Raw genomic sequence first — 14544 nt, 5'->3', positions numbered from 1 at the left:
CATCCCTCCCCTCCCTCCCTCCCTCCCTCCCCTCCCTCCCTCCCTCTCTCCATCCCTCCCCTCCCTCCCTCCCTCTCTCCCTCCCTCCCTCTCTCCATCCCTCCCCTCCCTCCCTCCCTCTCTCCCTCCCTCTCTCCATCCCTCCCCTCCCTCCCTCCCTCTCTCCCTCCCTCTCTCCATCCCTCCCTCTCTCCATCCCTCCCCTCCCTCCCTCCCTCCCTCTCTCCAGCTCTCCCCTCCCTCCCTCTCTTTCTCCCTCCCTCCCTCTCTCCATCCCTCCCCTCCCTCCCTCTCTCCCTCCCTCTCTCCCCTCCCTCCCTCTCTCCATCCCTCCCCTCCCTCCCTCTCTGCCTCCCTCCCTCCCTCTCTCCCTCCCTCCCTCTCTCCATCCCTCCCCTCCCCTCCTCCTCTTTCTCTCCGCCTACCTCTCCCTCTCTGTCTGTCTTTCTTTCTCCTTCTTTTGAATTTTAATTTCCTGCATTCTGGTGAATTATTTGCACTAATTTCTTCAAAGTGTGTGGAAACCTCTTTGATTATGTAAAGGAATGACAAAGACCAGATGGTTCTTCTGCCAGCGTGGTCACACTCACACAGGGATGAGATGTTCTGTATTTTAGATACTAATGAACCACCAACTGCAGCAGTATTAAAGAAACAAGTGCAAACCAATCATCAATGCAATAACCCTAACCCAATTAACGGGATGCACAAAACAAACCAGCACATCGCTGGCCCAGAAAATAGGGTTGGAGCTATTGTTGTGTTGTGTAGTGTAGTGTTCTGCTGTGTAGTGTAGTGTTGTGTGTTGTAGTGTAGTGTTCTGTTGTGTTGTGTGTTGTAGTGTAGTGTTCTGTTGTGTAGTGTAGTGTTCTGTTGTGTAGTGTGGTGTTGTATAGTGAAGTGTAGTGTTCTGTTGTGTAGGGCTGTGAAGTGCTGTGTAGTTGTGTTATGAAGTGTTGTGTAGTGTAGTGCTGTGTAGTTGTGTAATACTGTGGTGTGCATGGCGGTGATGTTGTTTTGAGCCATTAGTGGCAAAACATAATGAATACAAACAAGATGTGTGTGGGCGGGGAATGAGGTCAATATTTAACAAAGCTGTTTGTCTCTCCTCTCTCCTCCCTCCCCTCCTCCTCTCCTCTATCCTGTCTTCTTCTCCCTCCTCTCTCCTCTCCTCCCTCCTCTCATCTCTCCTCTCCTCTTCTCCCTCCTCTCTCCTGTCCTCTTCTCCCCTCTCCTCCCACTCCTCTCATCTCCCCACCTCTCTCCCCTCCCCTCCTCTCCTCCTCTCTCCTCTTCTCTCCTCCCTCCCCTCCTCTCTCCTCTCCTCTCCTCCCTCCTCTTTCCTCACTCCTCTCCTCCTCTCTCCTCCCCTCCTCTCTCTCCTCTCCTCTCATCTCTCCTCCTCTCTCCTCTCTCTCCTCTCTCCTCCCTCCTCTCTCCTCTCCTCTCATCTCTCCTCTTCTCTCCTCTCTCCTCCCCTCCCCTCCTCTCTCCTCCCCTCCTCTCTCCTCCCTCCTCCCCTCCCCTCCTCTCTCCTCTCTCCTCCCCTCCCCTCCTCTCTCCTCTCTCCTCACTCCTCCCCCCCTTTCTCCTCTCCTCTCTCCTGGATAGAAAATAGGCTCCTACTAGACCTTTTGCTTTTTGAAAAAAGAGAGTTTGAACTCTGGTCTAGTACCTTATTTAGGACCTGGTCTCGTTTCATTCATTCCCATGTTATTCCCAAGTATTAACGATCTCCTTTTGTTTTCTAATCTATGAATAATAATCTAATGTACAAAGATTGATCAGATAATATTTGTGGCTTTATATTGATGGCTAACGTGAGCTAATAAACGTTAGCGGGGGGGGGGGGGGGGGGGCATTCATCAATATAGGATTAGTTTTGTTGGGGATAATTACTTTAACATATGTGAAAATAAAAATATATGTGTAACCGAGTGTTTTATTGCTGCCTATACTTGGGTTGCTATACAATGAACGGGGCGATCCACTAGTGTTGACTCGTTCGCGAACGAATCAGTTCGAATGAACGAATCGTTAAGACGAACGAACTGAACTGGTTCCTCTCTCTCGTTCGCCTCGTTCGTCTCGTTCGCCTCGTTCGCCTCGTTCGTTCTCAGAGTCGACTCCTCCCAGACCCACTAGTCGCTGACTCGCTGACAGTTCGTTCACTCACTGTGTGAGTGGTGAGGATGGACCGACTGAGAGACGTCACGACTCACGAGAGCCAGCCAATCGTATGCTGTTCTAGGACTAGTTCTAGGACGCTCTCGTTGAATTTTAGTCAATGAGAGACAGAAATCAACAGGTTTAATGGGGAAAAAACAAATGGGCTTAGTGAGCGAGCTATCTATTATTCACATTGGCCATCTGTTGCATGGACGTATTTAAACGATGCATTGTACATATTTATAATTCGAAATTCGTCCCAGCCTTTATACCACATTTTTCACAACCTACCAGCTCTCGTTGTGAAGACTACTCACCGCGCAATTCGTTTCAATGGAAATCGCGACAGTATACTTTCAACATAAAGTGTACATATTTATCATTTGAAATTCGTCCCAGCCTTTTTACCAGAAACTCTAGAGTCTTGTGGCATCCCGCCGCCGGACCTCGGACCGGGCGGGTCCGAGGACACGCAGTAGACGGGGGTTTACCGTCGCCACCCTCCAGCCGGCGACAGAGAGCACCACGTCTCTCCCCCCAATCAGCGCAATCGGAGACACCTGGCCGGAGGAAGGGAAAGGACCAGGAGCCGGGCTTAAAAGGCGCACCAGACCGGGCGAAACAGGAAGTGCCACGGAGAGAGTCCCCACCACGGGAGAGTGACACGGCGGGAGTCCGCACCAACGGGAGAGTGACACGGAGGGAGTAAGCACCAGACCGGGCGAACGGCAAGGGACGCGGAGGGATTCCGCACAGCGCCGGGCAAGTGACACGGCGGGACTACTCGCTAGACCGGGAGAAGGGCGAAGCGATACGAAGGGATTCCGCACCACGCCGGCGAGCTAGAGGCTCACGGAGACCCTAGCACGAGTATACAGACTATTTTACTCTGTTGAAATAAACGGCGACGGCGGCTTAGCCCTTTTTTTTCCGTGTAATTCCTACCGGGTATCTGACAATCGGGGAAACGGGTTGCCACAGTCTATAGTGTAGCGACCCTGGGACATTTAAAGAGTTTGTGTGTTATGTGTTGCATTGTATTTCGTTGTCCGTTATGCCAGTTGTTCTCTGTGCATGCATTGGATGTTCTTCTTGTCAATCAGTGTGGGGGGCGAATCATCAGGTCAGCTGGGGGAGGGCCTTGGGAGAACAGGAGGGTGGGGGCTTGCACGTTGAAGGGACCGGGTTGGGGGGTTGCCTGGGTAACCGGTTGTTGTTAGTGTGGCTTTTTGCCGTTGGTTACGTGTTTTCAGTGACCTGGTTTGTCACCGGCGAGGTCATTACAATAGCGTATAACTGCGTTGTCTGATGACAGTTTAATGCATTTTTCACAATTAACCAGCTCTCGTTTTGAAGGCAGTGTTAATTTTGGCAGCTAGATTTAGTCTTTGGCTGCACAGGGTTTTGTTTATGGGAGCCTTAAACACCCGGGACACCCACCATCATTGCTAAATCAAGTCTATTATTTTGCTGATATGTCAAACATCCAATAATCAACTACACCCCCCATCCCGCTGCGTTTGGTTAAAGTTGTAATGTTGACGTATGAGAACGAGGGAGGCGCTGAGTCTGAGACATTCATTCCATGATTCTACCGGAAACTCGACTGAACCGGAAACTCGACTGAACGAACGAACAAACTAACGAACGAGGGGCTGAGTCTGACTGACTCAGAGAACCGTGTATGATTCGATTCACCGCTACCGGAAACTCGACTGAACGAACGAACAAACGAACGATTCGCGAACGACTCCCCTTGGCGAACTGAATCACGCGAACTGGTTCGCGGAAACGAATCAATAAATCCATCTCTACGATCCACTTGAATTCCAGCGGTCACAACACAGAGTCAAAACAGCGACCCACACGCAGACACTTCCGTTCTGCTCCTTCAGAATAAGAGCCCCTAACAGTAACTGGGCTACATATGCATTCATCAGTGCTTTTAGACATGTTTCCAATGGCTCTGTTTGTGCGAAAGAACGGGCTGCGTTCAATGAAATCAAAACCAAAACGGATTGAGCCTTCTTTTTATGTCCATGATTGAGCCCAGTTGATAAACAACCCTTCCGGGTTTTGTCGTTTGGCTTGTATACGTCTTCTGTAAGCGCAGGACCCCGAGTCAATCTTGCAGCCGAGTCAATCTGGTACCCACACCGGTCATGTGACCTGGAAAGTTTCATTTTAACGTTTTTAGATCGAGGCCAGAAAATTAAACCCGACCCGACCCGAGCCCGTGCACGTTCTGCCCGAGCCCGGCCCGGCCCGACACATTAACTGTAATTATGAGCCGTGTAATAAAGGCCTATAATATTCTGTTTATGGCATAGATTTCTCCTCAGATTAGGCCAATAAAGCAATGATTGAAAAAAAACACAAACGCTCGATCAAAGGCCCGGCCCGACCCGGCTCGAGGATAGTGGTGGGAGATATCACCGGGTCCGGTCAATCAAACCCCTCATTGTTTTACATGAATTGGCTAAAGAAATGACCACTGTAGCATATTTAAACACAATTCAAATTGTGCAGAGAGAATTATTTCCATTGGTCATTCTGACCGGAGACATTTAGAATTTTCGGTCCTCCTCATTTTTTTGCGGACAACAGAAACTCTGGGGTACTTTGCCTATTATGTGGTAGCAGAATAGAGGGAATAGAGAGCGCTCCTCTGCAGGTATTTACCCAACGATTACCTCCTGCTCAACAACCAAACACCTGCACACTATTGATACTGTCACGGCATGCAGCCTGTGTCTCACACACACACACACACACACACACGCACACACACACACGCACATACATACACACAGCCACACACACACACACACACAGACATACACACACACACACAGCCACACAAAACAGTTGTGTGTTTGGAGTTGCGTGTATGGAGTTGTGTGTTTGGAGTTGTGTGTTTGGAGTTGTTTTTTTGTAGTTGTGTGTTTGGAGTTGTGTTTTTGGAGTTGCGTGTTTGGAGCTGCGTGTCGGGGCTGTGTGTTTGAAGTTTTGTGTTTGGAGATGTGTGTTTGGAGTTGTGTGTTGGAGTTGCGTGTTTGGAGTTGTGTGTTGGAGTTGCGTGTTTGGAGTTGGGGTTGTGTGTTGGAGTTGTGTGTTGGAGTTGTGTTTGTAGTTGTGTGTTGGAGTTGTGTGTTTGGAGTTGTGTGTTGGAGTTGCGTGTTGGAGTTGTGTGTTTGGAGTTGTGTGTTGGAGTTGCGTGTTTGGAGTTGTGTGTTGGAGTTGCGTGTTTGGAGTTGTGTGTTTGGAGTTGTGTGTTGGACTTGTGTGTCGGGGTTGGGGGTTCTTCACGGGGCCTTGGGGCCGTCGTGCTGGCGCTGCAACACAGCGTACCTAACGCTATTGAGGTTACTGTTGTCATGACGACAGCGTGAGAGGGGCATGAGCTCCTGCGCGCTACTGGCCACGCCCCCCCACGCCCTGACACCGTTGGCTCTGGTTGAGACCGGTTAAAGCCGGCATGCTCCAGTGCAGCCAGAGACGGTGCGGTCCTGCTAACTGGACCAGGGACACTCCGGTCCTGCTAACTGGACCAGGGACACTCCGGTCCTGCTAGCTAACTGGACCAGGGACACTCCGGTCCTGCTAGCTAACTGGACCAGGGACACTCCGGTCCTGCTAGCTGGACCAGGGACACTCCGGTCCTGCTAGCTAACTGGACCAGGGACACTCCGGTCCTGCTAACTGGACCAGGGACACTCCGGTCCTGCTAGCTGACCTTTGCTAGATGGACCTGATCGACACGATGGAGACAGCCGGTCATTGGCTTTAACTTCCCAGAGCCCGATCACATGATCCCATGTTCCCATAAACCTATGATCCCATGATCACATGATGGTGAAGTGGCACGTTCTTATGGCGCTTTCACTTTGCTCGGAATTATGGGGAAAACATTTTCGCGACCTCAGAAAGTTCTCGTAAAGGACACCTCATGACGCTCTGATTAATCTAATTCCGTTCAGCAACTGGGCCAGATTTTGATAACAGAGTTGCCCAGTTGGTGACGTATGGTTTACTAGTGACGCGCATGACTTTGGCGGAACATGAAAGTTTTACTCAATATAAAAGGATCAACCATCATATCACACACTTTACTATTGATTGTTGTTGTAACGCCTGTTGGCATGACTTTGCTCAGTTCTAAACGTTGTGTACTGGTAAACCAGCTCTAGATAAGGGCTAGTGTTGCCTTCCATACAGTGGCAATACAATGTGCTTCTCATAAATTAAAGTAAAAGGATAGTAGATGATGGGTTAGGCATCAAGGAAGTAAAGGCATGCAAACTTCAAACTGATCCTACTAAGTTCTCTTTTGTTCTGACTGGTTTTTATGAGATAAAAAACTCTGCTGTGAAGAACTTTTAGATTCCGAACGCAGTGCGTCTGAACGGTCGCTGTCGGGAACACAGGCGTCTCGTTATCACTGACGAGGCGTCTCGTTATCACCAGGGCCGTGAACGTGCCTTTACACTCGGCAGTAAAAGAGAGGTTCTATGTTCCGGGTTCTGTCCCTGGCTGACCGCGGTACCACCGTAGAACCTACCAGTGGAACCCCCACCAGGGCCGAGGGCCCTGGGTCAGGGCCCTGGGTCCTCTTACCATGCCAACCCCTGTTTCTAGTTACCATACCAACCCTGACAACCCTGAGCACAGAGCATGGCACTGTGGAGGACATGAAGTGCTGAGTAAGGGACACCAGAGGCGGAGCCAGACTTTGTGTACATCCGGGGCTTAGCCCAGAGGGGGTTCTGGGGGTCCTCCCCCAAAAAAATTTGAATTTCTAAAATACGATTTCCTGCATTCTAGTCCATTTTAGGGTGACCTGCTGGACATTGACAAATCCTGAATCTCTGAAATATCAGTGCATTATCATTATCAATTTTATTTTATTTTAATTTAAAATAATAATGATAATGCACTCAAGTATTATACATATGCACACAAATAAGTACTACATTGTTTTAGAGGTTAGTCCGCATCTATCACTCTGGAAGAACTCATTTAAAAAGGGGTCAAAGTTCAATGAACGTGGATATGGACGCAAGCTGAAAGTCAACAAGACGGTCTAGCACCAGCCACACATCGGTAACATGTTGGCTGCTGGTCGAACAGCGAATGCAGCAACGCGATATCTGTACATTTCTTATCTAAATCGTTAATAAAGTTTGAGTTTAAAATAACCGATATGTCAGACATGGATATTTTTTACCTCTTCATGATATTCAGTGGACCTCAACATTTAATTTAAGGTAACATTTGGTAACACACAACACTGTACAATATTGTCTGAGACAGAATCGCAATCAGAAAAACAGATTTCTGACATTTTAAACAACGCTGGTAATCTCTTTTGTGTGAAAGGAGTAATTATCATAGCAGCCTAGCTAGCCGAGGCAGGCTAGTTAGCACTAGCACCAGCACATCAAGGTAATCTCACTGAGCTGAAACATTTGACAGGTCATTGGCAGGGGCTGCTGCTACTACGGTATCACTGGATGTTGGTTTAGAACAATAATTTCTAATGTCCATGGTAATGTTTGTTCCACACCCTGAGGCTACTTTAACAAGACTGCTGAGAGACGGGGATGGTTAGAAAACGTCACGTTGTCCTGGCAACCGTTCTAAACAACCGAACGAGAGATGGCGTTTAACATTGCTTCCATGTGTGAAAATCACTACCAGTTGAAACATGAGGGAACATGTCAGGGTTGACATAACTTCAAAAGCTTGAAAAAGATCCGGGGCTTTTGACGTGAGATTCGGGGCTTCAGTCCCGAAAGCCACCCCCAAGCTCCGCGCATGAGGGACACGTCGTATTATGGGGTGGCGCTGAAAACCTTCCTCTCCAGTCCCTTCTCTGCTTCGCTATACTAAGCTACAGTATGCTAAGGTATGCTGTGCTATGCTGCGGTACGTCATGCTTAAACACACTAAGCTATTCTCTGCTATGCGGCATTACAAAATACTTAGCATTGCTATGCTATGGTTTGCTGTGTTACACTATGCTAAGCTACACTGTGCTATGGCGGGCTATGGAACAAACAGGAGTTGAACTCCATAACCTCAAGAGAGAGGGAGAGAGAGAGGAGGGAGATGGAAAGAGAGACAGAGAGAAAGAGAGGAGGGAGACGGGGAGAGGAGGAAGAGAGACGGTCAGAGAGAGAGAGAGAGGTGATTTGGGCTGAGTCACATGTCTCTGTTCTGTTGTTTTTGGCGGGGGCCGGAGAGCTGCTCAGACCAGCTTACTGTAAAACACATCCATCCTCTGACTCACTCGGAACCACAGCCACGTGCACACCGCCACGTGGCATCACCAGCAACACACACATCACCAGCAACACACACATCACCAGCGACAGACACATCACAACCAACACACACATCACCAGCAACACACACATCACCAGCAACACACACATCACCAGCGACAGACACATCACAACCAACACACACATCACCAGCAACACACACATCACCAGCAACACACACCAACACACACATCACTACCAACACACACATCACCACCAACACACACATCACCACCAACACACATCACCACCAACACACACATCACCACCAACATACACCAACACACACATCACTACCAACACACACATCACCACCAACACACACATCACCACCAACACACACATCACTACCAACACACACATCACCACCAACACACACATCACTACCAACACACACATCACCACCAACACACACATCACTACCAACACACACATCACCACCAAGACACACATCACCACCAACACACACATCACCACCAACACACACATCACCACCAACACACACATCACCACCAACACACACATCACCACCAATGGTGGTTCTACACGGGGCCTACGGGGGCCCGTACCCCTGTAGGCATGGCCCTGTGGCCCCCCCGTGCCGACCAAATAAAACAATTATGATTTCACTGATTTTACGGAACTAATGCGAGGCATGGTTCTACAGGGGTAACTTAGAGCGGCGCACCCCAACACAGAGGTGCTGCTGCTGGGCCAATGAGAGCTCAGCGACTGCTCCTGGAGAAGGAGCCACGGTTTCTCCTGTTGCAAGAGGCCAAGGTGAGCAGAACGATCTCATTTCGTAAGTGACTTGTTGTTCTTGCACATAACCATGTTACTGTAGTTCCTCACACTGATGATGAAATTAAGCTTGTAAATGTCTGGTCTCAATATATTTATTATCTCAATATATATTTAGAAACGTAATTATATCTAAGCAAACTCATGGAAGCAGAAGCGAGTATCCAAAAGTCAGTATCCTTGCTAGGTCTAGGCTACACGATGCTGTTAGCCACGTATCTCCATCGGTTTTGGTTGCTGCATTGGGATAACAAATACATTTGAGTAAAGAGTAGTAGGCTATCTGCCCATGTAAGGCAGGGAGGGATGGTTATGCAATGAAATGTAATGCATGCCCCTACGTTTTTTTTCTTCTAATAGCAGCTATCATGAAATGAGGAAAGAACAGTAGAACAGGGAAGTTTTTGTAAAAAGGAAGAACACAGTTTCTCCACATTGAAACTGATGAATTAAATAGGAAATGAAACATTGTGTTGCACTTCGTTGAACCCTGGAGTTTTATTTCCCAATGACACACTGTATTTGTACCCTGTACTGTATTTTTTATTTTTCATTTTCTATGGCCCTGCCTCTCTTGCACGCTTGTACGACACAAATGTTTATATGATTTTGATGATTTAGGGCATAAGCTCCATCAATTTACGATAGTTTGACAGAAAAATACAGACTGGGGAAGTTTTAAACTCTTGTACAAATTAAATGTTTGATGATTTTAAAGTAAAATAAAGTTTATAATTATAATCTTTAAATATCATTTTTTGCCTTTTTTGTGCCCCTCTGGTTAAACACTTGCCCCTCCTTGGCCCCTCTAGTAAAATTTGTCTACAACCGCCACTGATAACCACCAACACACACATCACCACCAACACACACATCACCACCAACACACACATCACCACCAACACACACATCACCACCAACACACACATCACTACCAACACACACATCACTACCAACACACACATCACCACCAACACACACATCACCACCAACACACACATCACTACCAACACACACATCACCACCAACACACACATCACCAACACACACATCACCACCAACGCACCAGGTGCTGTTCCTGGTGAACAGCGAGGTGAACCAGGTGCTGTTCCTGGTGAACAGAGAGGTGAACCAGGTGCTGGCGTGCGACGGCCGACCACAGACAGTTATCTTGATGAGCTGCTCGCATGCGTCTCAAAATACTTTCACCCACAACTAGAATTCCTGCATTGGGAGGGCCCTTTGATGTTATTTAAAGACATGGGCGAGCGAGGGCTAAGGCAGAAGACTGAGAGAGAGAGAGAGAGAGAGAGAGAGAGAGAGAGAGAGAGAGAGAGAGAGAGAGAGAGAGAGCAGCTGGAAAAGAACCATCAACTGCCATGATGGAGGGATGGGTTTAGTGAGACAGATAACACACCCTACGGTTACAAGCTTAGCATTAGTCTGGTAGGGTTAGCCTGTTAGCATTAGTCTGGTAGGGTTAGCCTGTTAGCATTAGCCTGGTAGGGTTGTGTGTTAGCATTAGCCTGATAGGGTTAGCCTGTTAGCATTAGTCTGGTAGGGTTGGTGTGTTAGCATTAGCCTGTTGGGTTAGCCTGTTAGCATTAGTCTGGTAGGGTTGGTGTGTTAGCATTAGCCTGGTAGGGTTAGCCTGTTAGCATTAGTCTGGTAGGGTTGGTGTGTTAGCATTAGCCTGGTAGGGTTAGCCTGTTAGCATTAGTCTGGTAGGGTTGGTGTGTTAGCATTAGCCTGGTAGGGTTAGCCTGTTAGCATTAGTCTGGTAGGGTTGGTGTGTTAGCATTAGCCTGGTAGGGTTAGCCTGTTAGCATTAGCCTGGTAGGGTTAGCCTGTTCTATCAGCAGCGTAGCGGGGTCTGACATCATGCCGCCCCCCTCCCTCGGCCCCAGGCTCCGTCGGCGGCCCGGTCGGAGGGCCCGTCTGTCTGCCGGGCCCGTCTGTCTGCCGGGCCCCTGGCTCCTGCCGGGCCCCTGGCCCCCAGGGTGCTCTACCCCCCCCACCTCAGCAGACGCCAGCTGCTCCCCAGGGACGCCCCGGACCCCGCCCGCCAGGGGCTGCTCCTCCTGGCGCTGCTGCTCCTCCTGCAGGTCTACAGCGAGGAGGAGGAGGAGGAGGAGGAGGAGGAGGAGGAGGAGGGCCCCCGCCCCGCTGAGGAGGAGGAGGAGGGCCCCCCCCCCCCCCCCCCCCCCCCTCCCCCCCGGTGAGGGGGAGGAGGAGGAAGCCTGACCTCCTACTGGTCAGCTGACCATAACCCTGACCTCCTACTGGTCAGCTGACCATAACCCTGACCTCCTACTGGTCAGCTGACCATAACCCTGACCTCCTACTGGTCAGCTGACCATAACCCTGACCTCCTACTGGTCAACCTACTGGCTTTCCACAACATGAGGTCATACCGGCGATGTTGGAATCTAGGAAATACATTTCCAAGCAACGTCAAAATGTAAATGGAGAAGCAGTGACTATAAAGTGTAAAGATTAATATTTGAACACTAAACTTTATCAGCTGGCTAAACAGCAATGAGTTAGAGTAAATGTTACATCATCTGTTAACTCTTGTGTATGTTAACTCATCTGTTTATTAACTAATCAGTATGTTCACTTATCTGTTTGTTAACTCCTGTATTTTATATCATCTGTTTGTTAACTCATGTGTATGTTTTGGCCAGGACTCTCTTGTAAAAGAGATTTTTAATCTCAATGAGACATCTCCTGGTTGAATAAAGTTTAAATAAAAAAATAAAAAATGTTAACTCATATGTACATTAACTAATCTGTATGTGAAATCATGTGTATATTAACTAATCTGTATGTTAACTAATCTGTTTGTTAACTCATCGGTATGTTAGCTCGTCTGTTTGTTAACTCATGTGTATCTTAACACAATAAATGTAAATAAATCACAATATGTATTATGTATGTATATATTCTGACACATACACTCACTCTATCCCTCCTGTCTGTCTGCTCTCTTTCTCTCCTGTCTGTCCCCTCTCTGTCTCTCCGGTTAGTTTCTCCTGTCTGTCTTTCCTCACTGTCTCGCCTCTCTGTCTCTCCTCTCTGTCTCTCCTCTCTGTCTCTCCTGTCTGTCTCTCCTGTCTGTCTCTCTGGTCCAGTTTAATCACGGCTGTATGAGAAACACCACGCAGCTCAGTTCCAGCTAAGACACGCCCCTTTGAACAGGGAAGACTTCCTCACAGGATCATGAAGCTGAAAGGTGGTTTTCTACATTGAGAAATGTTGTGTTACCACGAGGGCCAACGTTTCCTCCCTCGTAGGGAAGTCTTCCAGAATCCAAAGCAGGAGAAGTCTCAGTCCTGTCCTCTCCGTCCTGGTCCTCCTCTCCGTCCTGGTCCTCCTCTCAGTCCTGTCCTCCTCTCCGTCCTGTCCTCCTCTCCGTCCTGGTCCTCCTCTCAGTCCTGTCCTCCTCTCCATCCTGGTCCTCCTCTCCGTCCTGGTCCTCCTCTCCGTCCTGTCCTCCTCTCCGTCCTGGTCCTCCTCTCAGTCCTGTCCTCCTCTCCGTCCTGTCCTCCTCTCCGTCCTGGTCCTCCTCTCAGTCCTGTCCTCCTCTCCGTCCTGGTCCTCCTCTCAGTCCTGTCCTCCTCTCCGTCCTGTCCTCCTCTCCGTCCTGTCCTCCTCTCCGTCCTGTCCTCCTCTCCGTCCTGGTCCTCCTCTCAGTCCTGTCCTCCTCTCAGTCCTGTCCTCCTCTCCGTCCTGTCCTCCTCTCCGTCCTGTCCTCCTCTCCGTCCTGTCCTCCTCTAACCAGGGACCATAGGAGGTCTCTGGTCTCAGTCCCAGGGCTGTGGCAGCATGCTGGGGGCTGGAGTGGCCAAAGGAGGCTGAGGTAAGACCTCATGGACCAAAGAAGACTTGACCCCCAGAGCCCCTGCCCCAGCCAGTGACTCTCTGACAGGCCCCCCGAGCTGGGCTGGCTTGGCGCCAGCCCAGCTCAAGCAGGAAGTGTGATTGGTCCCCGATACTGTAAATACCGACAGTAGAGCGCATTATGAAAATACAATGGCTTGAGCTGGAAAAAGAACAACTGGTTAATCTCGTTACTCAACTCTATTTATAGGTGATAATTGCAACCAGTAGTAACATCTGGAGCACTACCAGTAGAAACATCTGGAGCTCTACCAGTAGTAACATCTGGAGCTCTACCAGTAGAAACATCTGGAGCTCTACCAGTAGAAACCTTCTAAAGCTCCACCAGTAGTAACATCTGGAGCTCTACCAGTAAAAACATCTGGAGCTCCACCAGTAGAAACATCTGGAGCTCTAACAGTAGAAACATCTGGAGCTCTACCAGTAGTAACATCTGGAGCTCTACCAGTAGAAACATCTGGAGCTGCACCAGTAGAAACATCTGGAGCTCTACCAGTAGTAACATCTGGAGCTCTACCAGTAAAAACATCTGGAGCTCCACCAGTAGAAACATCTGGAGCTGCACCAGTAGAAACATCTGGAGCTCTACCAGTAGTAACATCTGGAGCTCTACCAGTAGAAACATCTGGAGCTCTACCAGTAGTAACATCTGGAGCTCTACCAGTAGAAACATCTGGAGCTGCACCAGTAGAAACATCTGGAGCTGCACCAGTAGAAACATCTGGAGCTCTACCAGTAGTAACATCTGGAGCTCTACCAGTAGAAACATCTGGAGCTCCACCAGTAGAAACATCTGGAGCTCCACCAGTAGAATCATCTGGAGCTCCACCAGTAGAAACATCTGGAGCTCCACCAGTAGAAACATCTGGAGCTCCACCAGTCGAAACATCTGGAGCTCTACCAGAAGTTCCTTCTGGAGCTCTACCAGTAGAAACCTTCTAAAGCTCTACCAGTAGAAACCTTCTAAAGCTCTACCAGTAGAAACATCTGGAGCTCCACCAGTAGGAACCTTCTGGTCGTTTTGGACTTCTACTCTGGAGAAGGTCAGGTCCTTTCTTTGAGACTGGAGAAGGAGAATGTGTTCTCCTTCTCCAGTCTCTCACGCTGCCGGGCCGGTGAGGGAGAAAGAGGAAGTGGGGCTGGTGAATACCTGTGGATGAGTTCAGACTGCTGTCATCACCGCAGGGTAGGCGTGGCGAACATTCTGGTTTCTATTCTTTCTATTCATTGTGCAAACACTGCACCTTCACACTGAAAGAATGCTTCTGATGGCTCTGGGGCTGTTCAGGCTTGTCCGGAATGCCTCGGTCTGAGGAAATACTCCAAGGCATCGCTTTCCCTGCCG

The sequence above is a fragment of the Pollachius pollachius genome (assembly GCF_949987615.1).
Source record: "Pollachius pollachius genome assembly, chromosome: 1".
Lineage (NCBI taxonomy): Eukaryota > Metazoa > Chordata > Actinopteri > Gadiformes > Gadidae > Pollachius > Pollachius pollachius.
The sequence above is the reverse complement of the archived record's forward strand: the minus strand, read 5'-3'. Positions refer to the sequence as shown.